Source organism: Carcharodon carcharias, chromosome 4 (genome assembly GCF_017639515.1).
Source record: "Carcharodon carcharias isolate sCarCar2 chromosome 4, sCarCar2.pri, whole genome shotgun sequence".
Classification (NCBI taxonomy): domain Eukaryota; kingdom Metazoa; phylum Chordata; class Chondrichthyes; order Lamniformes; family Lamnidae; genus Carcharodon; species Carcharodon carcharias.
In genome coordinates this window covers 44,252,687-44,279,033 of record NC_054470.1, presented here as the reverse complement: position 1 = coordinate 44,279,033, position 26,347 = coordinate 44,252,687, and the positions used below count along the sequence as shown (strand labels likewise).

General features: G+C 43.5%; 1 protein-coding gene across 2 annotated transcripts in view; it reads left to right on the top strand.

Moving 5' to 3' along the window:
- Positions 1-10,706: 10,706 nt before the first annotated feature.
- Positions 10,707-26,347, top strand: part of cdc42se2 (CDC42 small effector 2) — a 216,559-nt gene continuing 200,918 nt past the window's right edge. For both annotated transcript variants that reach the window (XM_041186688.1, XM_041186681.1), the window contains exon 1: positions 10,707-10,968. The gene's annotated coding sequence lies outside the window, so the exon portion shown is untranslated. The remainder of the gene's footprint in view (positions 10,969-26,347) is intronic.

The window sequence follows — 26,347 nt, the reverse complement described above, 5'->3', positions numbered from 1 at the left end:
CCTATCTAGTCTGTCTTCATAGCTTAAACATTCCAGCCCAGGCAACATCTGGTGAATCTCCTCTGCACCCTCTCCAGTGCAATCACATCCTTCCTATAGCATGGTGACCAGAACTGCACATAGTACTCCAGATGTGGCCTAACTAACGCTTTATACAGCTCCATCATAACCTCCCTGCTCTTGTATTAACTGCCTCGACTAATAAAGGCAAGTATCCTATATGCCTTCTTAATTGCCTTACCTACCTATCCTGCTGCCTTCAAGGATCTATGGATATGCACACCAAGGTCCCTCTAATCCTCTGTACTTCCTAGGGTCCTACCATTCATTGTGTACTCCCTTGCCTTGCCAGTCCTTCCAAAATGCATCACCTTACACTTTTCAGGATTAAATTCCATTTGCCACTGTTCTGCCCATCTTACCAGCCCATCCATATCATCCTGTAGTCTAAGGCTTTTTCCTCATTATTTACTACACCACAAATTTTTGTGCGAACTTATTGCTCATACCTCCTACATTCATGTCTAGATCATTAATGTACGCTACAAACAGCAAGGGACCCAGCACCAAACCCTGCAGTATGCCACTGGACATGGACTTCCAGTCACAAAAACAACCTTCGACCATCACCCTACGAGTTGTTAATAAAGTCTTGCTGTTAATTTACTCAAGACTACAAAGCGTATTTCATGGTGTCTGAAGCAGGATTCTTCAGAAATATCTGGTTCATACAGGAAAGGAAAATGATCTTTTACTTGTTAACTAAAGACACTAACAAACAAGTGAAATTTCCAGGTGCTTTTCTCTAATGAAAGAGAAAAGATGACTCGGCAAAACTGTGGCAAACAGAGTTCAATGGGGGAGGTGTGAGATCCATGAAATAAACTTGGAATATTTTATTAATGATGGGAAACTAGGAGCCAGGGCAGATCAAAGCGGTTTAGTGGCCTCTTTGGGCTAGTGGGCAGGATCAAAATGTAATAGAAAAAAGGTTAATGGAATATTGGCCATTTTCTCAAGGAGGTTAGAATACAAAAGGGAGGAATTTGTGCTCCAGTCTTGCAGAGCAGTGGTCAGATCCAAATGCAGTACTGCGTTCAGTTCTGGGTAGCTTACCTCAGGAAAGATATATTTGGCTTTGGAGGGGATATGCAGAGAGTCACCAGAATTAACAGGTTTGAATTGGGAGGACAGGTTGCAAAAATTTGGCTTGTATTCCCTTGAGTTTGGAAGTTTGAAAGGTTACCTAACTGAGTTGTTTAAAATGATAAGGAATAAATTATAAACATAAATTATGAAGAAAGTTTAAAATTATAAAGGGATTTAATAGATTAGATAGAGGAACTATTTCCTCTGGTGAGGGATTCCAGAACAAGGGAGCACAATCTTAAAATCAGAGCGAGGCCTCTTAGCAGTGTAATCTGGAAGCACTTTTTCACACAAAGGGTTGTGGAAAAATGAAAGTCTGGAACTCTCTCCGCAAAAGGCTGTGGATGCTGAGTCAATGGAAATTTTTAAACTGAGATTGATAGATTTTTGTTAGGTGAGAATATCACTTTCTGGATAAAAGACAGGGTAACTGAAAGTTAAGTACGGATGTTGAATGGTGAAAAAGGTTCAAGAGGCTGAAAAGTTGATTTCTGTTCCTTTAAATGCAGTTCTACCTTAAGTGTACCTGCATGATTCTGCTCAGACTCTCTACTGTACTTTGTTCTGATTACTGACCAAAATTGATCTAGCCAGTTACTTGTTTTAATTATATGCTCCCATCAGGAGTCTTTCAAATTGATACACATTATCAATTCCCTTGTACCAGTACAAATTGTTCTTTCTGTTCCCAAAGTACATAACATTCAGAAATATTTGCTAAAGTTACTGACCCCAGAGCTTCCCTGGTGTGAATATTAGTGATTCTTTCCTAGCCCTAGTTTAATTGATAAGAACACAAGGAAGCACTAATCTGGAAGTGACTCTGCTGTTCATCAGGCTGGTCTCAAGGACTAACAGTTTTGAATTGCACATTCCCTCAAATAGCTCCCCAACTCTCCCTCGATCTTTTTTGCTCGATCTGCTTCTGCTGTCTCCCATGCACTCACCAAATAAAGTAGTTAGGGCTGATTATTTGGTTTCAGGTCTAAGTCTGTTCTAAGAGTAAATAGCATTTAATTTTCCAGTCAAAGCTAATTTGAATAATTATTTGCAACCCCAGCTGCAAACTGAGATGGCGTTAGTGAAGACATTAGTGTAATGGTACAGGAAAATTGCATGTAAGTAGAATTTAAAGGGATGGAGACAATTACAGTGGACAATCACTGTAATATAAAGGATTAATATTAAATATGTAAATATAGTCAACATCATCAGTGATGTAAGATCACATGACAGCAGAGCATGGAGAGAGATTGTTCTATGTAGAGCCTTGTGCTGAGATTGTATTGTACATAGCCTAATGTTCAATAAAAGGTAAGGTTTATGAATAGTCTAGCCTCCAGCCTTATCTATAATTCCAGATCCATGACTACCACATCTAAGACCCACAATGATGATAACAGGATTATAATGGTAAGGGAAACAAAACTTCAGCAATCTTTTGGATAACCTTACAAGGCATCAACTCATCAAGGCTAATGAGGGAAGAGATTAAGAAATGGCAGGCAAAAATAGTGTAGGTGCAGTATGTAATAAGTGCAAGTCCACAGACAATCTCTGTGTGATTGTTGAAATTTAGAAGGTGTTGCACAAGATACTTGTGAGTAGGGTTGACTCCTGTACCACTCCATAGCACCATTCCACATGAACAGAAGGACATTCAGCTTTAGGAGCCCACTGTGCCATTCAATTAGATCATGGCTGTATGTTCCTTACTCCATATAGCCATCTTAGTATGTAACTCTTAATACCCTTGCCTAACAAAATCTCAGTTTTGACATTTTCAGCTGGCCTAGCCTCAACAGCTTTTTGGGAGAGAGAGTTCCAGATTTCCACTCTGCTCTGCAAGAAATGCTTCCTGCATCAAACTTGAACTGCCTAACTTTAATTCTAAGGTTATGGCCACTTGGGTCAGTCAGACTACTGGGAGGTGAAGCCAAGTTTCAGAGCACAGCTGACCTTTAGCACTGAGAAATTCGAAAACTGATACTTCCATTTCCTCCTGCCTTTCCTCAGCCCACAAAAATAATAGTAACTTTTGAGTGGCCTCCAGAGGTCCCTTTAAAGATGACTGTTTGGGCTGCTTTGCACCTGGTGCAACAGGTCATAGTCAGCACAGTGCAAGCTCCGTTTATTTGTACCTGGACTTTGCAATTAACAATAACTTGCATTTATATTCTGCTTTTAAGGTTATAAAAGATTCTAAAGTACTCCGGAGCAGTGTCATCAAACAAAATTTGACACCGAACCACCAAAGAGATATTAGGAAAGGTGACCAAAAGCTTGGTCAAAGAGGTAGGTTTTAAAGAGCATCCTAAAGGAGGAGAGAGAGGTAGAGAGGGCATTCCAGAGCTTAGGATGTTGACCATGTTGTAGGGTGTTGGACACCATTCGGTAGGTCTTAATGAAGTCTTTTTAGTCTTAAGTAAGTTAACTGTATGTATTTATTAACTACAGGAACTACGTACATATAGGGTTCAAGCTAGGAGTTGTCTCCATGCTAGTTTGTGCACATGGCTTTGTCCAACACTAGAGTGACCCTTAGGTGCAGGTCATGTGTTCTCTTAGATCACTGTGTGGGTGGTACTGTACTCAGTCTCCCGTTAACCCTATATATGCCAGACACTTATACTACATCTCCTCTCAAGTCTTTATCCCGTGTATTTCAAGTTATTCTAATTTACCCCATGTGTTTATATCATTATTATTACCCCACCTCCCCCACTTCAAGTCTCTGAGTTCACAGGTTCAACATTCTGGAGGCCTTATAACCCTTTCATATCTCGTTTGCACAGTTGCTGGAGGAGTGGTAGGCTCTGTCACTGCAGGTAAACTCTATTGACTTTGAGATTATTCTGGCATCTGGGTATCTTTTTATCATCTTTTTCCATTCCTTGGTATTGAACTGCTCTTTGTCGATTCAGCAATTATGGTGATAGGTGATTGTTGTTCCATCCCAGTTCTTGCAGGGTGGACAAAGTTGTGCTTGTCTCCATGTTGTTTTCTCCTCATCTTCTTTCATTGTGTGGGTCCTCTATGACACAAGATGGCCATTGCTGTTATGAGGATGTGGTGTTTTAGTAAGCTCATCTTTGCGTTTGGCTGTGTGATGTGCTGTCACCAATGGATGGCTGTTACTTGGTTTCAGCTGTCATGCTGACTGCGAGTTACAGCATTTGCTCTGTGGTTGCAGTGTTGACCTCATCAACAGTCGTCGGAGCAAGAGATTGAGGCTCTTCTGGCTGTTGGTTTCTCTCTGATCCATCTTCGCCAGGAGGCATTGTGATAACCATCTGAGTGGTTGGCTGATCTGACCAATGAGGATTTTCTTGCACTGTAACGAAAATGGACAAGCTTGCTCTGCAAAGAGAGAAGACAGTTCAGAGCTGAGTCCCAGTGAGGATACTCTTTCTTGTTGGAGCTCTCAGAAACTTCCAGTTCTGTATAATTTACGACAGTGGCTGTCTTGACATCTTCTGCCGTTTTGAGCAGATTCAGGACTACACAGGCATCTCTGCTCAAGAGAGAGAAAGACTGGTTATGGATGATGTACATTAGCTGGAAGATTTGTTTGCCATCATACCTTGCTGATTTCAGATTCATGACTGAAAGTCAAATTCCTCCAGGCTTATAGAGTGGTGTGTACACTCTTCGAAGCCAGAGGTCTCTCAGTCACGGTTCTTTGTCCGATAGGATTGTAATATCGGCTTCCGTGTCCAATTTAAAGTTTATGAGATGGCTGTTAACCAAAATGTCCACATGCCAAAAAGAAAATCCAGGATCTTTGACCTCACCCAAGAAATATGGTTGTGTGTCCTCTTGATGTGCAGTCGAAGTATCATGAATCATCTGAGTGTTTAGCTGTTTGGCCTTGCACAGTTTGCCAAAGTGTCCAATTCTGTTACATTGAAAGCATTGGGATGAAATTGCAGGACCTTGATCTCGCCTGTGGGCGTGCTTTGCTCAGTCTACTGGTCGGTTAGGGTATTGCTTCCCTTAGCCTGAAGTGTTCCTGTTTCTATGCTTTTTAACTAACTGGACTATGGGGTTTCCTTTGTACCAAGGTTTACTTTCTCCTCTTAAAATGGACCTGTGCTGCACGGAGTTCAGACTGCCTTACAATCTGGATAGTTTTCCCAAGGGTTAGATCTTCCTTCTCTTGCAGCATGTTTGAGAGTGTTTTGTCTGCTCCTCCTATAAGTATTCTATCCCTGATAAGTTCAGCTTTTAGGTCACTGTATTTGCAGCCTTCAACCATCCTGTACAGATCATTAACGAATGAGTTGACAAGTTCTCCTGGCTGCTGGACACGTTTAATAAATTTAACCCTTTTGAGGATTTTGTTATTCCTATGTTAAAATAAACATTGAATGATTTTAGTACTTCTTCTGAGTTAGCAGATGATTAGTTGATTCCTTGTCTAGCAATAATGTTATCCGCTATTGGTCCTACTGAGTGTGTTAACTTGCTGAACACTGTCTTTTTATCCAGACCTGAAGCAATCATATATTGAAGGAATCTTTTTCTCCAAAGACTGCAATTATGCGATGGATCTGGGCCTTTGGTAAGTTCAAATTGATCTGGAAGAGTGGATTTCTGTTCCTTGGTTAAAAAATTTGGAAGTATAGATTCAGTTTTAAGAAGTTACTGAAATTCAAGATGGCGCTGCGGTTCATTTGAAGACAAAAGGTTTTCCCATCTTTGTTTGGTGGCCTTCCCTGCTGCAATGGTGCTCGGTCTCAGCCTTGAAAAGATTTTAAACAATGGTTGCTGGGTTGACTGGCTGCAGATTTCTCTGTTGCAGCTTTATGCTTTAGGATTGCAAAAGCGTTGAATCCTGGCCTTTGCTGGTCTTTAGCTGATTCTTTAGTTGTGATTCTTCTGAATTAATTAATTTTGTTTTTGTTTTCAGAGCGAGCTTAGACGTGTTCAGGTGCCAACTCAGGAATTTGGATTTTCTGAGAGTTTTTAAATGACAATTTCTGACCACTGAACGATTTAAAAGTTCCTCAGGACTTGCTGCATCCTGGAATTTAAAAGTTTTAGCTCACCCCTTCAAGGTCTGTTGACTCTGCACTCTGGGAATTGAAACTGGACTTCCAAGAGATCGTATGGAATCTTCTGTTGTAGTGAGAAGTTTTAAATTTCTGCCTTCAGCTTCTAAGCCTTTCTTTGGAGTTTTTCCCAGGTGATTTTCCTCCAAGCATCTGCTTCGAGTTTTTCTTCAGATCAGAATGCTTTTTTGAATTTTTCTTTAGTCTTGCAGGATTTTAGTTTCTCTCAGACTTGTTTGTGAGGTTTTGGGTTTTTCCACTTACTGCCACCATGTTGTAAAGTATTGAGTCTTAAGTGGGTTATCTATAGCTATTTACTAACTACAAGAATTATGTACATATATACAGTAACGTGTTCAAGCTAGGAGCTGTCTCCATGCTTGCTTGTGCACATGGCTCTGTCCAACACTGGACTGACCCCTAGGTGAACGTCATGTGTTACCTTATATCACTGTTTGGGCAGTATTGTACTCAGTCCCATGGTGACCTTAATATGTGCCAGACTCTTATACTAAAGATCGGTGGGCTGACAGAAGATAAACAAGAGGCCAAACTTGGAAGAATGCTGAGAGCTTGGAGAGTTATAGGCCAGAGGAGGTTACAGAGTGATTTGAAAACAAGGGACAAGAATTTTAAATTCAAGACTTTGCCGAAGCTAGACCTATTCTAGGTCAGTTAGCTCATCAATTTACAGACCTACAGAAATATCATATCAGACACGCCTCAAAGGAATGGTTGAGGTGCCCCTTTGATTTTCAACTTCTGCCTGCCCAGTTTTCAGGTGCAAAACATGTGACTGTGCATTGAATTTCTCACACACACTCTTTTCCCTCATCCCTGCATCTTCATTGTGTTTGAAACAATGCACTGTATTTTGCTTCTATCCCCAGCTTGCTCTTGCCCAGGATCTCAAAATTCCTTTGTCCCATCAGCCATTTCTTCATCACAAAAACAGAATTACCTGGAAAAACTCAGCAGGTCTGGCAGCATCGGCGGAGAAGAAAAGAGTTGACGTTTCGAGTCCTCATGACCCTTCGACAGAACAGTTCTGTCGAAGGGTCATGAGGACTCGAAACGTCAACTCTTTTCTTCTCCGCCGATGCTGCCAGACCTGCTGAGTTTTTCCAGGTAATTCTGTTTTTGTTTTGGATTTCCAGCATCCGCAGTTTTTTTGTTTTTATAGCCATTTCTTCATGATCATCAGGCTTCCATATGGGACAGACTAAAGAACAAGTACAAAATACATAGATATGAAAGTTATAAATCAGCTTTGGTGTTAGGAAATACAGATAGTTTAAGTAAATTACATTAGTATTTGTGGGTGTTAGGAACAAGTTTTATTTTAATGTTTAAGTTTGATTTGTATTTCTGTATCTGTGTGTTAAGAAAAGGTCAAGTTGAGTTTTAGTTTCACTTTAAAAGGTGCCTGCATTTCTAATGGGAGTTTATGACTGTAAGAGAAGTTAAGCAAACACAAGAGTAGAAAAAACTGGGCTGTTACCCACTAACAGGGGTCCAGAGAAGCAGATCCATCCCACAGACACACACACAAGAAACTAGAAACAGCAGTTTGATTTGGAAGTTGTGGAGTTCAGTCAGTTTTTGAAGATAGTTGCCAAGCAGAAGCAACCTCGAAGGAGCAGAAAGCCAGTCCCAAGCTAGAGAAGAAAGTCCCCAAGAATCCAGGGGAGTGGAACAGGAGAAAGTCCTAAGCAGGCCTTTTAGTCAAAGGAAGGATAGGAACCTGGAAATGGTCCTGTTAAATGAAATTAAGAGTGAGGGGCAGAGAAAGACTCCACGCTTCAAGCTTAAAGGAAGCAGTTTTAAAGCGAGAGGCCAAAAGGTTCAAAGAGACAACTGAAGATTTGTAACTCTTTGCTTTGGGCATGTGAAGCAGTGGTGTGCTATTGACAGCTGAGTGAGTGGAAGAGAGTGCATGGAAAAAAGCTTGAATGCATGCGGTGACCCAGGAGAGAGGAACATTGGAAGGTGAGTTCGAAACTCTGGAGGTAAAACCTTGTGGAAGGCATCTGAGAGAAAGCAACGGTTTGTGAGAAGATTCCAAAGTGTATCCTTGGAGAGTGGAGATTGGAAACCTTCATGTGAAAGACAGAGTTCAGTGAGACTGGTTGGCTCACATTGTGATAAGCATCTGGGGGTAGTTGAGCATCTGTCTGGGGTGGCATCTGTCACCTGGTTTCAAAGTGTGGTGTGTCTGACCACAGGTCGCCTATTGGTACATGGACTGTGTACTTGCTGGTCATTAGGTCATAGCATTTGTAACTTGTGTTATCCTTACAAATCTGTGTATATCTGTAAAGGTATAGTTGTGGGTGAAAGAGTATTGAAATATAGTTCAGCTTTGCTTCTTTAATAAATGTTTTATGCTTTTATTAAAATTTCATTAGCTGACTCCGGTAATTCTGTTCAGTAGTCCCTCTCCACGTATCTAGACAAACAATCAAAGTGCTGAGCCCTCCGGCTGCAGTGATGGAGCTCGGTGAGGGGGGTGGCTAATGTTGCTGGGGACCCCATAGTGGGCCATCGTGTACTGATAAAGGGAGCACACGCCCTAGAAAGCCACTGGGGAGCCGTCACCATGTACCTGGCAGTCTATCTATACAGCAGGTGGATACGCCAACGCCGGGAAAATGCAGGTGGATACATGAAATGGTCATTAATAAGCTTCTTAAGTACCTTAATTGGCTGCTCTGTCTCAGTGAGTGGGCAGCCGGGCTGCTGCTGTTCTCTCCTTTCACAATATGCCATGGTGGCTGGAAGACATCGGGCTTCCCTCGCAATGCGATTTATCCAACCATCCCATCCATCTCCAAAAGGCCAGTAAAATTCTGGTGGATCATTTTTATATTGAACACTGAAACTGATCATGATGGTAAAACAGAAGGAAAATCTCCTGAAAGCAGTGACAAGTCCTATTCACAAACAAACCTATTGCTGCAACTTTACCCAAGACCTTGGGAATGCAATTTACAAGTTTCAGTAAAAGCTTTTATACAGGAAGACAGTACATCGGCAATAAATTTGGCTGGGATAAATAGTTGAAAATCTTAGAAAAGCCTTTACTAAAGTAATTGTGTGTTGGAAGTAAGCCCTAACATTATATAACTAATAAAGGAATATGTTTCTATTCACATAAAATCTTTCAATATAAAATTCTTTCTTTTCTTTCTTCTCAACTTCATGGCACTTACCTGCTCAGATTACATATGGCACCACTACCCTGACATAACAGCACCTCAGCAGTTTAAATCTGCAGACCATAAACTTGAACACATTGCTGTTTATCCAGCCTGGCTAAAGGCAGTCAGCTTCATCTGGACTAGTTCAAGCCCTATTGAGGCTTCCTCATCCCAATCAAACCACTTCCAAACAATCAGACAATCCTTGTAGGAACATAAGAATAGGAGTAGGCCATTCAGCCCCTCAAGCATCAAACTTCACCAGATCTCTTGCTCCCTCTGCTCTACTATTTGCAGCTGTTCATTCAGCCATTATGCTTCTGCCCTCTGGAATTCTTTACCCAGTCCCTGCCACCTTGCCACTTTTCCTGCTCCATCGCCACTTTCTCAAAACACTCTTTAACTGCATCTTTGGCGATATATTTCCAAGTCAGGATGGTGAGTGGCTTGGAGGGGAACTTCCAAGTGGTGGTGTTCCCATCTGCTGCTCTTGTCATTCTAAATGGTATTGGTCGTGGGTTTGGAAGATGCTGTCTAAGGAGCCTTGGTAAGTTTCTGCAGTGCACCTTGTAGAAGGTACACACTGCTGCCACTGTGTGTCGGTGGTGGAGGGAGTGAATGTTTGGGGATGTGGTGCCAATCAAGTGGGCTGATTTGTTCCGGTTGGTGTCAAGCTTTTTGAGTGTTGTGGGAGCTGCACACATCCAGGCAAGTGGGGAGTATTCCATCACAATCCTGACTAATGCCTTGTAGATGGTGGACAGGTTTTGGTGAGATACTCACGGCAGGATTCTTAGCCTCTTGACCTGCTCTTGTAGCCACAGTATTGATAAAGAAATTCCAAAATAGGTGATCAAATGCTTGGTCAAAGATGTAGTTTTTAAGGAGTGTACTAAAAGAGAAGAGGTGGGGATGCTGAGAGATTTAGGGAAGGAATTTCAGAGTTTAGGCCGTTAAAGAGATGGCCACAAAAGATAGAGCAAAATCAGGGCCGCACAAGAGCATAGAATTGGAGGAATGCGAATATTTTGAGGGGTTGTGGGCTATGCTGATGCTGGTATCCGAAACATTCACACACTTCTGGAATCCTACTCCCCATATCCCAAGGTGTCTGTCTCTCTTCTCACTGCGTTTGGCACTGGTAAAAGTGAGCAGGGGAAGATTTAAAAATGCCCCGTGATGGTGCTGTCCCAAGTGAGACCAGCAAAGGCGCTGCTCGCCCTCTCACAGTCTCTGAGGGAGGAGGGATTGCTCGGGCTCCTCCTTCCACACCCCCCACCCACCCACCCACCCTCATTATTTGCCGTTTCGGTTTTCTTTCTTTCCAGGCAGCAGAGCTTTTTCAGTCTTCTCTACACTCAAGAGCCCAGCGTCGCCATCTTCCTGTTTGGAGCAATGCTTTAACGCTGGCCAGCTTGGGAGAGGCAGTGGCAGAGAGTGAGGGACAGACAGACTGGGGGAAGCGCTGTGTGCTGAGACTGACAGAGGAGACAGGGGAGGCAGCGTCTCTGCGGGAACCATCCACAGAGCAGGCACCAGGCAGGAGCAATAGACACAAGGCTGAGGTGTGTGAACTTCGCTTTATTTTTCACCCGACCTCCGATTTCCAGCATGTTTTTTTTTTCTCTCTTCCCCCTTGCTTTAGTTGGGTGAACGATGTAGAGTCTGCGACGCACTCATTCACTTCTGTGGAAAGGCAGCTTAACGTGAGCAGCAATGTGCTGCTTTTTATCCTTTCTTCAGAATGAATGGGTGATCTGATTTCTGGTATCCATTACGGTGACATTACCAAGAATCAACACTTTAATTAGCATTAATTTGCGTCCAAGGCCATTTGCATGTTGCCAGTGTAGACATTAATGGTCTTCGGATTTACATGTCTCTTCACCAGATTTTATTTTTTGCGTGTGATTGTGAGTTCAAGAGCTGAGGGAGATAATTGCATTCATTCTGAAATGCTGCTTTCTAAACTGGATGAAGTATTTCTGGTTTGGATCCTGTAGATGGTTTTTGAAGCTGAGGTTGCAGATGTATGAGGAGGATGTTTGGCTGGCACCCGCCTGTAGATATCAGCCTTGCTTTCACAGCACGGTTAGCCTGGAGGCTGAGAAATCTGCAGCTTCTCCACAGCAGATCCCGGACCTCGCGTTTAAATTGCATCCTTCAGTCCTGGAACATGAGAATGTGACTTCTCCATATAAAAGACCATTGGCCAGAAAAACCAAACAAACGCAAATGTCCGCTGTTATTCATTTCAGGTCACATTTAACAGTTTTTGACAGAACATGTTTTCGTTTTGTCTCGATTAGATACTAGGCGATTTATTCATTGTGTTAATTCAATAGTTTTTACCCGGCGCAATTATTTAAAAAGGTTTGTTGTAAATTTTAAAACGGATGCGGATTTGATGTTTTAATTACTGATCACTGCAAGTGTGTTAGAAGGAATCCTGAACTCCTTTCTCCAGTAATTTATTGTACAGTAGTTGACAGGTGACCCATTCCCTGATTCCACAGTAACTCAGACAGAGATAAGCTCCGATTTTCCGGTCACTGCTTCCTATTATCACTACACCTGCTTCATTATCCCTAACATGTATCTCTCTCTCTGCCACCCCCTCAACCCCAGCTTCCTTTACCTTATCTGTACCTCTCCCTGTTAAGCAACAACATACACAGATAGAAATTCCCTGTTTGCACTGGGGGCCATTTAATCCTCTGCTATCTCATTGTTGAAAATGTGTCTTAATGAAAATGTGTCTTAGTGAATGTACCCAGAACGTACATACGTCAGTTCCCCCATCTATCAAGTTCTTGTGAAGTCCAGTTTCTCTGTTAATCCGAATTTAGTTGAATGGCTCTTAAACTCTGTCTAATGCTCCTGTGCTCCCAAATATTATTTGCTGATTGACTTGGAATTTGAGCTTTCAGATATTTTATTCAAAATTTCTTTTTGCCAAAAATAAAAAATGGATAAATGCCAATGCAATTGGTACTGAAGAACCAATTACAACAATGTAACAATAACACGAGGATGGAATGAAAGCAAAACAACCTATCAAAAACGCATGTATTGCATGTACAAAGGTTCTGGCCAGAGGAAATAAAGTGCTGAAAAAGCTAGTGTAAATATTATAATGGGGACTTGCTGCAGTTCTGGGCCAGTGTGTTTACAAGGAGAGAATAGAATCACTCCCTCCTCTTGCCAGCAATTTTTCCCAACCTTAGCAGGACTATCATTGGGGAATACAAAAGGAGATTGGCAACACTTTGCAGTCAGTAGCACATGAAGATACAGCTTCCTGGTGTCAAAACTCTTCAGTTTCTCAGTCCAGATGTTTCCAGAGAACGTTTACCAGGTGTAATTCAGCTTAGGATAAGAACAGAAAGCGCTGGAAAAATTCAGCCGGTCTGGCAGCATCTGCGGAGAGAGAAACATACTTAACGTTTCAAATTCAATATGACTGTTCATTGGAACTAGATTTTGGGGAGGAGGTAGAAGCGGGCTGTATGGGGTTGAGGTCTAGGAGGTTGGAGACTGTGGAGGGAAGATCTCTCCAGAGGCGATGAAGTCAGTGACAGTCCTGGAAACAATGGCTTGATGTTTAGTCCTGGGTCATGGTCCAGGGGGAAGTAGGAAGAAGTGTCCAAGAGTTGGCGCTCAGCCTCTGCAAGTAGAGGTTGGTATGCCAGGCAGCAACATCACCACCCTTGTCAGCAGGTTTGATAAAGTCAGGGTTAGACCTTAGAGAACAGAGTGCAGTAAGTTCAGAGGAAGAGAGGTTAGAGTGGGTAAGGGGAACAGAGAAATTAAGATGACCGATGTCACACCAATGGTTTGCAATGAAAAGATCAAGAGTGGGTAAGAGGCCAGAGGGACAATACTAGTGGGGGGTGAAAGACTCCATTGAGCAGGAGGGAGGACTCCTTCCTAAAGAAGTGAGCAAGGAGATGAAGGTGGTGGAAGAAGGATTCAACATCGTGCTCAGTCCAAAGTTCATTGAGGTGGAGGTATAACGGAAAATGCTGGAAAAACTCAGCAGGTCTGGCAGCATCTGTGCAGAGAGAAACAGAAACAGTCCAATATGACATCTTCGGAACTAATTCAGCTTGGGATGTGCTTCATCTATGTGTTGCTGATTGTATTCCAAGAAATTAAGGGTTCAGTTCTGGAGGAATTTGGTCGCTTAAAGAAACAGGGAGTTCTTAATAGTCTGTATTTGGGATATTGCCTGTAAACATTGAAACATAGAAAATTGACAGTGCAAGAGGAAGCCATTTGGCCCATAATGTCTGCAGGCCTATAAAGTGAACCTAATCTCACTTTCCAGTTGCCTTGTTGGTAACAGCACTTCAACAACAACAACAGCTTCCAAGATTTTTAAAAATGTGATGAGGGTTTTTTTTGCCTCTACTACCCTTTCGGGCAGTGAGTTCCAGACACCTGCCACTCTCTGGGTGCAAAAATTCTCCTAAACCCCCTTCTAATATTTCTATTGATTGTTTTAAATCTATGCCCCTGGTTCTTGACCTCTTGAAATAAATAGGTCCTTCATAGCCATTGTATCTAGACCCCTGATAATTTTATACAACTCTATTAAATCTCCCCTCAGCCTCTTCTGTTCCAAGGAAAACATCCCCTCCCAATCCAGTCTTTCTCCATAGCTAAAATTCTCCATTCCTGGCAACTTCCTTGTAAAGTGTCTAGTCTGATTACATTGCATTCGATTTGTGCGTTCGGTCAAATATAGGTGGATCTTGACCTCAACTAGAGTCACATGATTGGTTACAGCAATGTACAGTACACATCATGTTTAAGACAGGGTTTGCCAAAGTTCTGTGGTATCTTCGTTGATGGCCTCAGAAGACAGTGTAGTGAACTTCAATTATAGCCACAAGTCATTAATGGTGTCCAGCAAGGTTGAGTTGTTTTCCAATTAATATGGAGTTTAAACAGTTAAAAATGATCCATGCACAAATTAGTCTTCGTTATTACACACCCATAGTCTGTTCTGATTGATTTATCACTGGGGTTGGCTTTCAGTTCTACCTCACTGCCACCATTCTTGACCCCTCCACTGTCTGAGTTATCAGACTGCTTGTCTGATATTCAGTTTTGGATTAATTGAAAATTTCCTTCAAGTAAACTTAGTCTTTGTCCACCACAGACTCCATCCCCTACCCTCTGATACTATTCCGATCCCTAACCACTGTCTGAGGCATTTGACCCTGCATCTGACCCTATATCCTCTCCATCAGAGGGACAGCCTCTTTCCACCTCCAAAACATTGCCTGTCTCTGACCCTACTTTAGTTTAACAGCTGCTGAAACCCTCGCTTGTGCCTTTATTACCTATAGGCTCAACCATTCTATTAATCTCTTGGCCAGGTTCCCATCTTGCACCCTACAGAAACATAATCTCATCCAATAGTCTCCCTATTGTAACTCTTGTCAAGTACAGTTCACTCATCACCACTGTGTTCGCTGATCTACATTGGCCCCCAGTCATTAGGTTTAAAAATTTCATCCTCACGTTCAAATCCCTCCAGGGTTTTTCCCCTCCCTACCTCTCAAATTTCTTCCATTTCATTTCAAGAACAGCATTCCTCCAACTCTGGCCTTTTGTGCATTTCCCATTTCGCTTCCTTCACCATTGTGGTCAGGTCTTCTGTTGTCTACCTAAGGTCTGGAATTCCCTCCTTAAGCCTCTTTGCTTCCCTACTTGTCTTTTTTCTGTGACTTTGCTCCTTAAAAATCTAACTCGTTGACCAAGCTTTTGACTTATCCTAATGTTTGATTTCTTCTTTGGCTCAGTATCAGATTTTGTCTGATTCTTGTGAACCTGAGAGTATTTATCTCTGGCTGAATGCGGTCTGCAAAGGTAAACTAATATTGGAAATGATCTGTTTTCTCGTGGTGTTATCTTCTAAGGGCGGAATTATTGGTCCCGTTGGTGGCGGACGCCATGGGGGGGAGCAATTTGGCACGAGGGCCAGAAATTGGTTTCATGCTGTTGTGAAATCACAGCTGGATCAGCCAATGGTGCCAGCTATGGCAGAACACCAAACCCGCTGGGGGCTGGCGTGAACGCTATTTGCATCCCGCTAATGGGATGCAATGTAAGGGCGACCGGAATCGTCCCCCATGCCAGATTTACCATTATGCCAGCGGGAAAACACACCAGCCCAGAACATGTCTGGACACGTGTGATGTACAGAGTTGGGACTTACTGTTAGGGCCTTGCTCACATCGCGGACATCGAGGAGAAGATGATGCTGGAACCCTACAACTCCCGGACCCTGGGGGAACACGTGCATCGCCTGCTGAATGGATCCTCGTGGACATGGCTCACACAAAGCAGCTCTTGGAAGGTTGGAGGTCTCAGTTAATGCTTCGGGCCTACTTTGGAACATCACCGTCTTGGCCATTGGCTGATATGGATGATTGGCGAAGGGAATGGGGGGGGGGGGGAGGTCTAGTTGTGAGTGGGCGAGGAAGGTGTACCACAGGGATGAGGTGGGGAGACGAAGGCATTGGGGGTGGTGAGGTTGGGAGGGGTTAGGCTAGTGTACGGGGGGAGGAGGGTGGAACGAGGGAGAATGCTGCAAGTGGGGAGGTAGGTGTAAAGGGGGAAGTTTGGAAGGGGGAAGGTGTCTGGTGTAAGGGGAGAAGGAAGTTCAGAGAGCGGAAGGTGGAGGGAGTTTGGAGAGGGGAAGGTGGCGGGAGTGGGTGGGTGGGAGGAGAATTGCGGGGAGGTGGGGAGCAGGGGAGTTCAGAGAGGGGATGATGTTCAGGGGAACGAGGAAGTGAAGGTGGAGGAAGGATGTCTATGTGAACGCGCAAGGGAGAGATCTGTGGCATCAATGAAGGTGGGCGTGCTAGAAGGGAATGGTGACAGAGGGGCAGAGGGAGCCGGTAGGGTGGGAGGGTGAGAGTACATCGGTAACAGAAGAAGGGACAGCAAGGGTGGTTGGTGAGGACTCAGAGGCAGACACCCTGGGGGTGGGAAGGAGGAGGTCAGGGAGTTCAGTGTGGGTCGGGATGGGATTTTCAGGAAGGTAGTGAATGTGCACGTTCACCTGGACATCTTGGAAAGAAAAGTGTTCTGGTTGGTAGATGATGGTGGGGAGTTGGAAGGTGATGCCAGGGAGGTCCACAGTGATGGGTTAAAGGACATGGGTGACAAGGGGAGGGGAAAGGACAGAGGAGCTAACGATAAACTTGACAACTACCATTTCACAGAAATTGAAGCAAGCGGAGCCTCATGTTGGATGGGCACAGGTGCTGCATGGGAGTGCAGTCAGTGGGTGGGCGGCGATGCAGGTGAGCTCAGATGGACAACTGAAAGACAACCCCAACAGGCAGCACTGAAAATGTTCAGGACAGTAAGGCGAGTGTCATGGATGAAGGCTTTGCGTGCATGGGAGAGTGCTTGCATATGGCTCCGAAAGGCCCTGCCACACACACACACACTTCTCCCTCCAGAATCACTCATGGTCCAGCCGTGTGCAGCTGAACTGTTAGTAGGGGGATGCAGTGAGAGGACTCACTAAGCCTGTCAATGAAGCAGAAAGACAACATTACACATTATTCAATGAAAGTGAATATATTTTCAGATTATAAAGTAATAAAATGTGTTCACCTGTGCAACCACTTTTGATCAGAAATCCTGAAACTTTCTAGGCCTACCATTTCGTCTAGGTGCTGCCCTGACAACCGCAGCAGGGGTGGAGACAGCTGAGCAATGATTGTTGCCTCCGATGACTTTGACATGCATCCTATGGAGAGTTGAGGCCTTGAGGGCTCCAGCTTTCTTTAGCTGTCCTCCTGTGGGCTAGCTGCTGCCTCAATGGTGACAGAGGACAAGTTTGGGAGAGGAGGGGGGAGGAGGAGGGCGGGGCAATCATTGGTAAAGGGGAGTCGGAGGGAGTGGACAGCGCTGAGATTCCTGAGTGGATGACCCAGGAGTATCCAGCTACCTCTTTTCTCTTTGGGTGCCCAAGGGGCCCGTCTGACTCATTGGGAGGAAGGAACACCTGGAGGGACATTGAGGTGCCCCGTTTCCCCCTCGTGTTGCCATTGCAGGAACTCAGCCATGGCTCCCACGATGGAGTGCAGGTCTGTGTGTATCTCCATATTCTGCTGGACCAGGGTTTCCATGGTGTCCGCCATCCTTCCCATTGAGACCTCCACGTATGCACATGTGGGCACCACTTCATCAGAGAGCAGGTGGACGCGCTCCTCCAACTTGTGTGCCACCCTGCTGAGGGCTTCCAACAGCTCTGCATGATGTTCCCCCACCTTCTGTTGACTCTCCTCGATGAGTTGGAAGGCCAAATCCAGAGGTTTATAATCTGACTCGGATCTCACAGATGCCTCTTCCCCAGTAGTCCTCCGGGTGCGTGGGAGCTCGGCTGAACCTGCCTCCTCCTGCTGTGGACACGGGTCCATGTGTTGACCACCAGATTGTGAACCTGAACCTGCTCTAGATCTAGGTCCCACCGAGGTGTGTGTCTCTGCGCTGGTGGGGGGTGTGGGTAAGGGCTGTGATGGGTCCTCCAGGCTGCTTATTTCCAGCTCTCCAATGGAGGAAGTGTCCTCTTTACTGGAAGTGAGGATCTGGATGGAGCTGAGGGAATGGCTGGCTGAGGGTGTCGGTCTCTTGGCAGAGCTCCCTGTGAACCAAAGTAGAGGTAATTAGTGCATGGCAGCAGAGTCCAAAGCAGGAGAGGGAGCGCTCACATTTGCGTTAAGAGAGAGATGATGTGCAGGATGCTTATGAGGGTGTTCGCTGCTGACCTCACCATCGCCGCAGGTACAGTCCTTGTGCTCGCCAGTCAGCGCGATGGTACACTCCTCAAAGTGAGTGAGGGGCCTAATGTGGGCCACTCCTCCCCCGGTCAGGGACCTCTCCCTGCTGCTGTGAGCCAGCTTCTCCTGCTTGAAAACAGATGGAGAGAGTGTGAGCAGGACACATGGCACTGTGTGGAATGTTTGTGTGGTGAGTGGAACCATGGACAGGATGAGGACGTGAGCTTTAGTGGATATGAGCTAGATGGAGATGTGAGGGTGTGTGTGAGAGTTAGTGGTGTTGTCCCTTGAGGTGTGAGATCATCCCTGTGGATGTGTGATATATTTGTGAATGTGTGAGTTGAGAGTGATGAGGTGGTTGACTTACCCTAGCGGAACGGATGAGAGTATTCATCCTCTTCCTGCACTAGGTGGCTGACCTCCTCTGCACCCCGGTGGCACTGACCGCTACTCAGAGAGACGTGACTAAATTTGGGGGCTGCCCTCTTCTTTGCTTTTGGAGCCATCTGTTGCCTGGAGCAGTCCTGGTCCTGGCTGCGCTCTGATGTGCTTTAAATATGGCGCCTGGAGCAAGGAAACACTGAGGTCACGGCATGGCGGGCAAATCTGAGCCTGCCTGCTAGCAATTTGGGGTGCTTCCCACGAATGCGTTATTAATGAGGCAGGGCGCACTGGGAAAGGGACAGTACGGCGCAAAATCCCACTATTGTGGCCAGCAGGTAAAATGTCTTTTTTCACGCCCGCTACCTCACTTAGCTCAAATCTGGGATGATTCCGTGCTAAGGTTGTGTTTATTCAGCATAAAGGTAACATTTTAATTCTCATAATGCTGACCCAATATAAGTTCTAGGCAGTGATATCAGTGAAGCTGGCATGGTTGGACCAACCTTTTGGCCATATTCACAAACATCTGCACATCTGTGTTTGTTGCTTCTCCACAATTATGTATGCACAGACAAGATCTTCCCTTCAACTTTGATGTTGATTCAGGGACACCGTGATCTCTTTGGACAGAGCTTTAAATTAGATTGGAGCAGTGCTTCCCAAACTTGTTCCTGGTGTGACCCCATTTTAATGCCTCAGACTTTATGTGACCCCCCATGATCATTAGAGAGAACAGAAACAAAGCGAAAAGGCCAGCTGAAGATGAATGGTTTACCATTTAAAGTTAAGATAAGATCAGAAGAAATAGAGGCAGGAATGGACCATTTGGTTCATTGAGCTTACTCAGTCATTCAATAAGATCATGGCTGATCTGATTATGCCTTAACACCATTGTCCTGCTTGTCCCCACAACCCTGGACTCCTTTGACAATCAAAAATCTGTCCAGTTCAGCCTTGAACATATTCAATGACCCAGCCTTCACTGCTCGCTGGCAAAGAAAATTCCAAAGACTAAAAGCCGCAGACGACATTCTTCCTCATCACCATCCTAAATGGGAGAACCCTTATTTTTAAACTGTGTCCCCTAGTTCTAGATTCCCCCATGAGAGGAAACACACTCTTAAGCATCTACCCTGTCAAGCCCCCTCAAGATCTTATGTGTTTCAATAAGATCACCTAAACTCCATTATATGTAGATCTAATCTGCTCAATGTTTCCTCATAAGACAATCCTTTCATTTCAGATATCAGCTTAGTGAACCTTCTCTGAACTGCTTCCAATGCAAGTACACCCACCTTAAGTAAGAAAACCAAAACTGTATAGACCACTCCAAGTGCGTCTCACCCATGCCCTGTACAACTGTAGCAAGAATTCCCTAATTTTATACTCTACCTCCCTTGCAATAAAGATCAACATTTAATTTGTCTTCCTAATTATTTGCTGTATCTGCATGCTGACATTTTGTGATTCATATGCAAGGGCACTCGGATCTTTCTGTACTGCAGCATTCTGTAGTGTCTCTCCATTTAAATAATATTCTGTTTTTCTTTTCTTTCTACCAAAATGGATAACTGCCTATTTTCCACATTATACTTCATTTACCAATGTTTTGCCCACTCGCCTAACCTATCTATATCTCTTTTGCAGATTCTTAGTATCCTCCTCATAACCTGCTTTACTACCTATCTTTGTATCATCAGCAAATTTGGCTACAATACAATCAGTTCTGTTCATTCTTTAGGGTGTATGTGTGCCATGACATGATTATTAAGTACTGATAGTTTATGGAGGATAAAGTGGCTTAGAGTTGCTGTCTAGAATTACAAATGACATTTCTTTAAATTTCTCTAGGGCCAATTACTTGTTTGTGCTTAATAAAATGACATTTTAGTATCAAATTCGTGAAGATTTTAACAAAATACCAGATCCAGAAATGCTAAACAATAGGTACAAAGTTTTACGGAAACAACCTGAAAAATGGAGCATATCCAATAAGTATTCCATCTCTTGTCACCTGCCAGCTGTAAGTAGCACTGTCAGCTCTGAATCTCACGCTTCTAGGTTCAATTTCCAGTTCAGAGCTTGAGCATAAAAATCAATGCTGACGCTTTAGTGCAGTACTGAGGGGGTGCTGTACTGTTGGAGGTGCTGTCTTTCGGATAAGGCGTTAAATTGAGGACCCATCTGCCTGCTCAGCAGGATGTAAAAGATCCTTGGCACTATTTCGAAGAAGAGCACAAGAATCAGTCCCTGTGTGTTGGTTAATATTTATCCCTCCATCAGATAGTCTTTGTTGTATCTGCTCTTCCATGTGTGATTTATAGTTCATACCGACCATAATTTGCCTGTTAATTCATATTCAGCTTACGTGGAATCTGTTTAATGTTAAAGTAAAAGCTAGAAAAAGTGGGGGGAAAAAATCACAAAAACAGATTATCTAGTCATTGACACATTGGTGTTTGTGGGAGTTGTGCGCAAATTGAATGCTGCATTTTCCGCATAACAACAGTGATTAAATTTCAAAAGTACTTCAGTGGCTGTAAGGCGTTCTGGGACATACGGTGGCCGTGAAAAGCACTATGTAAATGTAAATCTTCTTTTCTATTGCTGAAGTTTTCAAAAAAATATCAAATTTTAACTAAGAATTTCTAGACTAATGTTAATTATGCTCATTTAGATTTCATTTTCTTTTGAGTTATTTTCTTCTCTCCTTTCCCAACGTTCTCTCTTATAAACACTGTGAAGATGGCAGTAGGCGTCTTGCAGTGATGCCGTGAAACTTGTTGGTGGGATTTGCATGAGAGTGACCTAGAATTATAGGGGTGGATTTTAAGGAGCCTGCAAGAGCAGGAAACATGTGTGCATGTTGGCTTAATTAGGAGGGATGTGAAATTTTGATTTCCTGATGATGGGTTGAGATACAGAGATTAAGTCAGTGGCATGTTGAGCCTCGTGGTGGGTTCACACTTATAATGCACTTGCATTCCATGAATACTCATCAGCGTCAAAACTTTTTAAAATTACATCCTACCTTCAAGCTAAAGTCAGCGAGAATCTCGTTCACGTTTGTTTAAAGGTGGCACGCAGTGGTAGGCTTTGTGCAGCTGTGTGTAAGGTCAGCAATTTTCTTTGTTTAGCTCTACGGCACAAGGGAGGGGAGCAGGAGATTGTCAGCTTGCATGGAGGCTTGGGACCTGCAAGGGCGAGTCAGTTGGGGGGTGGGGTGGGGGGGAGGATTGGTGTGGAGTGCAATTGGAGTCATGGAGAGGAGCGGAAGAGGGATTTGGGGAGGACAGAGGGTGGGGTTGGGGGGGAGGAGTGAAATGGTAAAGGCCTGGCATCCTGGGTATGGTGGGGGGAGGGGTGATGGTGGGTCAAGATAAAAAAAGAAATGAAGGGCCTAAAGGGTGGTGTCAGTACTGTCCAAATGTGTGTCTATCTTAGGGTGTTGGCTGGCAGAGTCCTCACAGGGCTTTGAGATCTTCTACAATGTTTCATTTATCCCACTAAGAGTGATCTCGGACAATGTTCTTTACAATGAATAGTAAGGAAAGACATGCAAGTCCAGACATGTCCACAGATTGGCAAGTACAACATTGGACACTAATATGAACATTCAATAAAGAGTGAATGCAAAAACACATCATCCTTTCTTACACAATAAAGGAAATATCCCTAACTCCCCTGTAACAGTCAGTGCATACTAGCCATGAGGTGTGCCATTTAGCTCTCTGGCTAAGCTATCTCAACAAATAACAGTGATGCATATTGGAAAAACGTGACATCAATATAATGTGAAATATTTACAAGTGAAATTTAATTTTGAAAAGCACCCGTGCCAACTCTGTGTTCTCAATAAGTTTTATAGCAATGGAAGTTGGGCAAGAAAGTTTTGGCGGTAATTTGGAGCCTCCCTGTTTGTCCAGGAGGCCCTTCTATAGGCCGCCTGTACCTGCTGCATTGTCAGCTGATGGCGGGTTTCACCACAGAAAAGCTTCCCCCGACATGTGATCACACGTGTCTCCCATGCACAGCATTGGCACTTTAAATTTTAACTGTAATCATGTGGGAAAAAGCAAGAGAGTGGAAGTGTCACCCACTTTGAGTTAAGCCATCGAGAACGGCATGCTATTGCCAAAATTCTCCCCCCCACCTCCCACGGACAGGGTGACTTTTAGCTAGCTGAAATCAGTGTTATAAGGCCTCGAAATGGCGTCAGTAGACTTATCGCCTATTAATGCTGACATTCTGTTTACTGCCATTTAAAATGCCTTCCCTTGTGTGACCAAATTGTCTGCATGTATAAGGCAGGAGGCTTCTTGCTTATGCAGAAGATGTCCTATGAATGACATAGTTAGGACCATTTTGCAATTTTAAGGGATATATGGATGGAGCATGGTTAAAGGTAATTGCTGTTGGCTGTTTCAGAAGTTTTTTAATGTTATGTCTCATGGCTCCTCAAAAATACTCCGGGCCATTGCCAGCCTAACATCATCCTCCTTCCAGTGGCTTGCACCAGGACAGCTGTTTTGAGCCCACAGCTCACCATTCCCACTTAAATGAAACCCAGACCTCAAAATTGCTCCAACCCTTTTGCCACTGAAACAGGCAGGCAGTTAGCAGCCCAAAAGTCAAAATCCATCTGATATCCTCCAAGTTTCCCTCGTCCCTGAACAGGCTCAGTATCCACCCCATGCCCTATAGCAACATGGTTGAAGTTGGGTAACTCAATAATTGGAGAGTAAGGTTGCCAACCCTCCAGGACTGGCCTGGAATCTCCAGGAATTGAAGGTTAATCTCCAGGACTCTGCTGTGTGAAACTCTGGAGAAAAATCATTAGGACAACAAATAAGATTTTTTTTTTGTCATTTTCTTTGAACATTTCTTGTTAGCAAATATAAACATATTGAACCAGAGAAAAAAGTTGTTTTGCTGACAGTCAAGAATAATCAAATTGGGTAATGAATATTTTTGCTTTCAAATTAGTGTAGAAAGGCAGTACGTCACAAGGATGAATGTGTTGGCTGACTAATGGCTGAAGCCGGGTGCAGGTGGTAGGTGGGGCAAGATGTGTGATGAAATCTTCAAGAATACACTTAATCACAGTTGGCAACCCTATTGGAGAGTCACATGCATGACCTCAATTCTCTCCACTCAGTATAGCTGCATTATTATAGTGCTCTAACTTGTGCTGATGCTTTAATATCATCTAACAGAGAAATTGAACCTGGGCAAATGACAGTGTATTACTGGCTTGTATTTAGTACTAAATTCAGTTGTGCATCCTAAATAGGAATGCACTGGATTAAAATTCGGAGCTGGAGTATTTTGGTCAGAGCTAACATCCAAGAATAAATTCTCACCTTTCAGATGGTACATTATGATCCCAAACAGCTGTAAGTTCCAAACTGATTCACATTCACAGCTGAAGCATATCATAAGGAGTGAAGATTATCCTCAATCATCTGTGAAATATTTCTTGCGTAAATATTAGTGAGATCTGCATGTTCCACAACTGATGCAGAGAAAACTCATGATGGGCTTAAATGAACTGTGACGTGCTATTGCATTCACTTTTTTACAAGGGTTCGGACTGAATGAAATTGTAGACGAACTGAGGTTATCTTAGAACATAAGAACTAAGAGCAGGAGTAGGCAATTCAGCCCCTTGAGCCTGCCCCGCCATTCAATACGATCATGGTTGATCTCATTTCGGCCTCAACTCCAATTTCCCCCCCTCTCCCCAGAACCTTTCAACCCGTTACTAATTAAAAATCTCTCTACGCCTCCTAAAATTTAGTCAGTGTCCCGGCATCCATTGCGCTCTGAGGTAGTGAATTCCACAGATTCACGACCCTTTTGAGAAAAGTAATTCCTCCTCATCTCTGATTTAAATCTACCACCCCTTAGCCTAAAACTATGGCCCCTTGTTCTAGAATGCCCCACAAGGGGAAACATCCGCTCCATGTCTACTTAGTCTCTCCCCATAGCATCTTATATACCTCAATTAGATCTCCTCTCATCCTTCTAAACTCTAGCAAGTATAGGCTTAAACAACTTAATCTGTCCTTATAAGTCAAGCCCCGCATCTCTGGAATCAATCTAGTGAACCTCCTCTGAACCGCCTCCAATGCAACTACATCCTTCCTCAAGTAAGGGGACCAAAACTGTGCACAGTACTCCAGGTGCGGTCTCACCAATGCCTTGTGCAACAACACTTCCCTATTTTTACACTCTATTCCTTTAGCAATAAATGCCAAAATTCCATTTGCCTTCCTTATTACCTGCTGTACCTGCATACTAGCTTTCAGCGATTCATGTACAAGGACACCCAGATCCTCTGCACTGAAGAATTCTGAAGTTTCTCTCCATTTAAATAATAAGTCGCCTTTTTATTCTTCCAGCCAAAATGGATAACCTCACATTTATCCACGTTAAACCCCATCTGCCAAACATCTAACCTGTCCATATCCATTTGTAAATTTCTTATTTCTTTGTTGCAACTTACTTTTCCACCTATTTTGGTGTCATCTGCAAATTTAGCTATAATACCTTCTATCCCTGAATCCAAGTCATTAATATAGATTGTAAATAGTTGAGGCCCAAGGACCGAACCCTGTGGCACCCCATTAGTTACAGCTTGCCATCCAGAAAAAGACCCATTTATCCCGACTTTCTGCTTTCTGTTGGTTAACCAATCCTCTATCCAAGCTAATATATTATTCCTAACTCTGTGTGATCTCATCTTGTGTATTAATATTTTGTGCGGCACCTTACCAAAGGCCTTCTGGAAGTCCAGATATACTACATCTACAGGATCCCCATTATCTACTTTGCTTGTCACATCTTCAAAGAACTCTTGCAAATTAGTGAAACATGATTTACTCTTCATAAAACCATGCTAACTGCTTGACTGCATTTTGACTTTCCAAATGCCCCATTGCCACTTCCTTAATAATGGATTCCAACAATTTCTCAACGACAGACATTAAACTAACTGGTCTATAGTTTCCTACTTTCTGTCTCCCTCCCTTTTTGAATAAGGGTGTTTATATTAGCATTTTTCCAATCCACTGGAGCCTTTCCAGAATCCAGGGAATTTTGGAATATTATAGCCAATGCATCCACTATGTCCACTGCCATTTCCTTTAAGACCCTGGGATGAAGGCCATCAGGTCCTGGGGACTTGTCACCCTTTAATCCCGATAGTTTGCTCAGTACTTTTTCTCTAGTGAAGGTCATTGTTCTAAGTTCCTCCTTCTCTATACCCTCTGCACTACCTGTTCTATTGGGGTGATACTAGTGTCCTCCACTGTGAAAATTGAGGCAAAATATTGATTAAGTTTCTCTGCCATTTCTGCATTCCCCACGATTAACTCGCCAGTCTCATCCTCCAAGGGACCAACATTCACTGTGGCTACTCTCTCTCCTTTTATATACTTGTAGAAGCTTTTGCTATCAGTTTTTACATTTTGCGCTAGTTTTCTTTCTTAATTTATCTTTGCTCTTTTTATTATTTTTTAGTAACCCTTTGTTGATCTTTAAAAGTTTCCCAATCTTCCAGCCTGCCACTGACCTTTGCAATTTCGTATGCCTTAGTTTTTGCCTTTAAGTTATCTTTAACTTCCTTGCTTAGCCATGGATGCTTTTCCCTCCTCTTACCATCTTTCTTCCTCATTGGGATATATTTTACTTGGGAGGAATTGAATATCTCCTTAAATATCTGCCACTATTCATCAACTTTCCTACC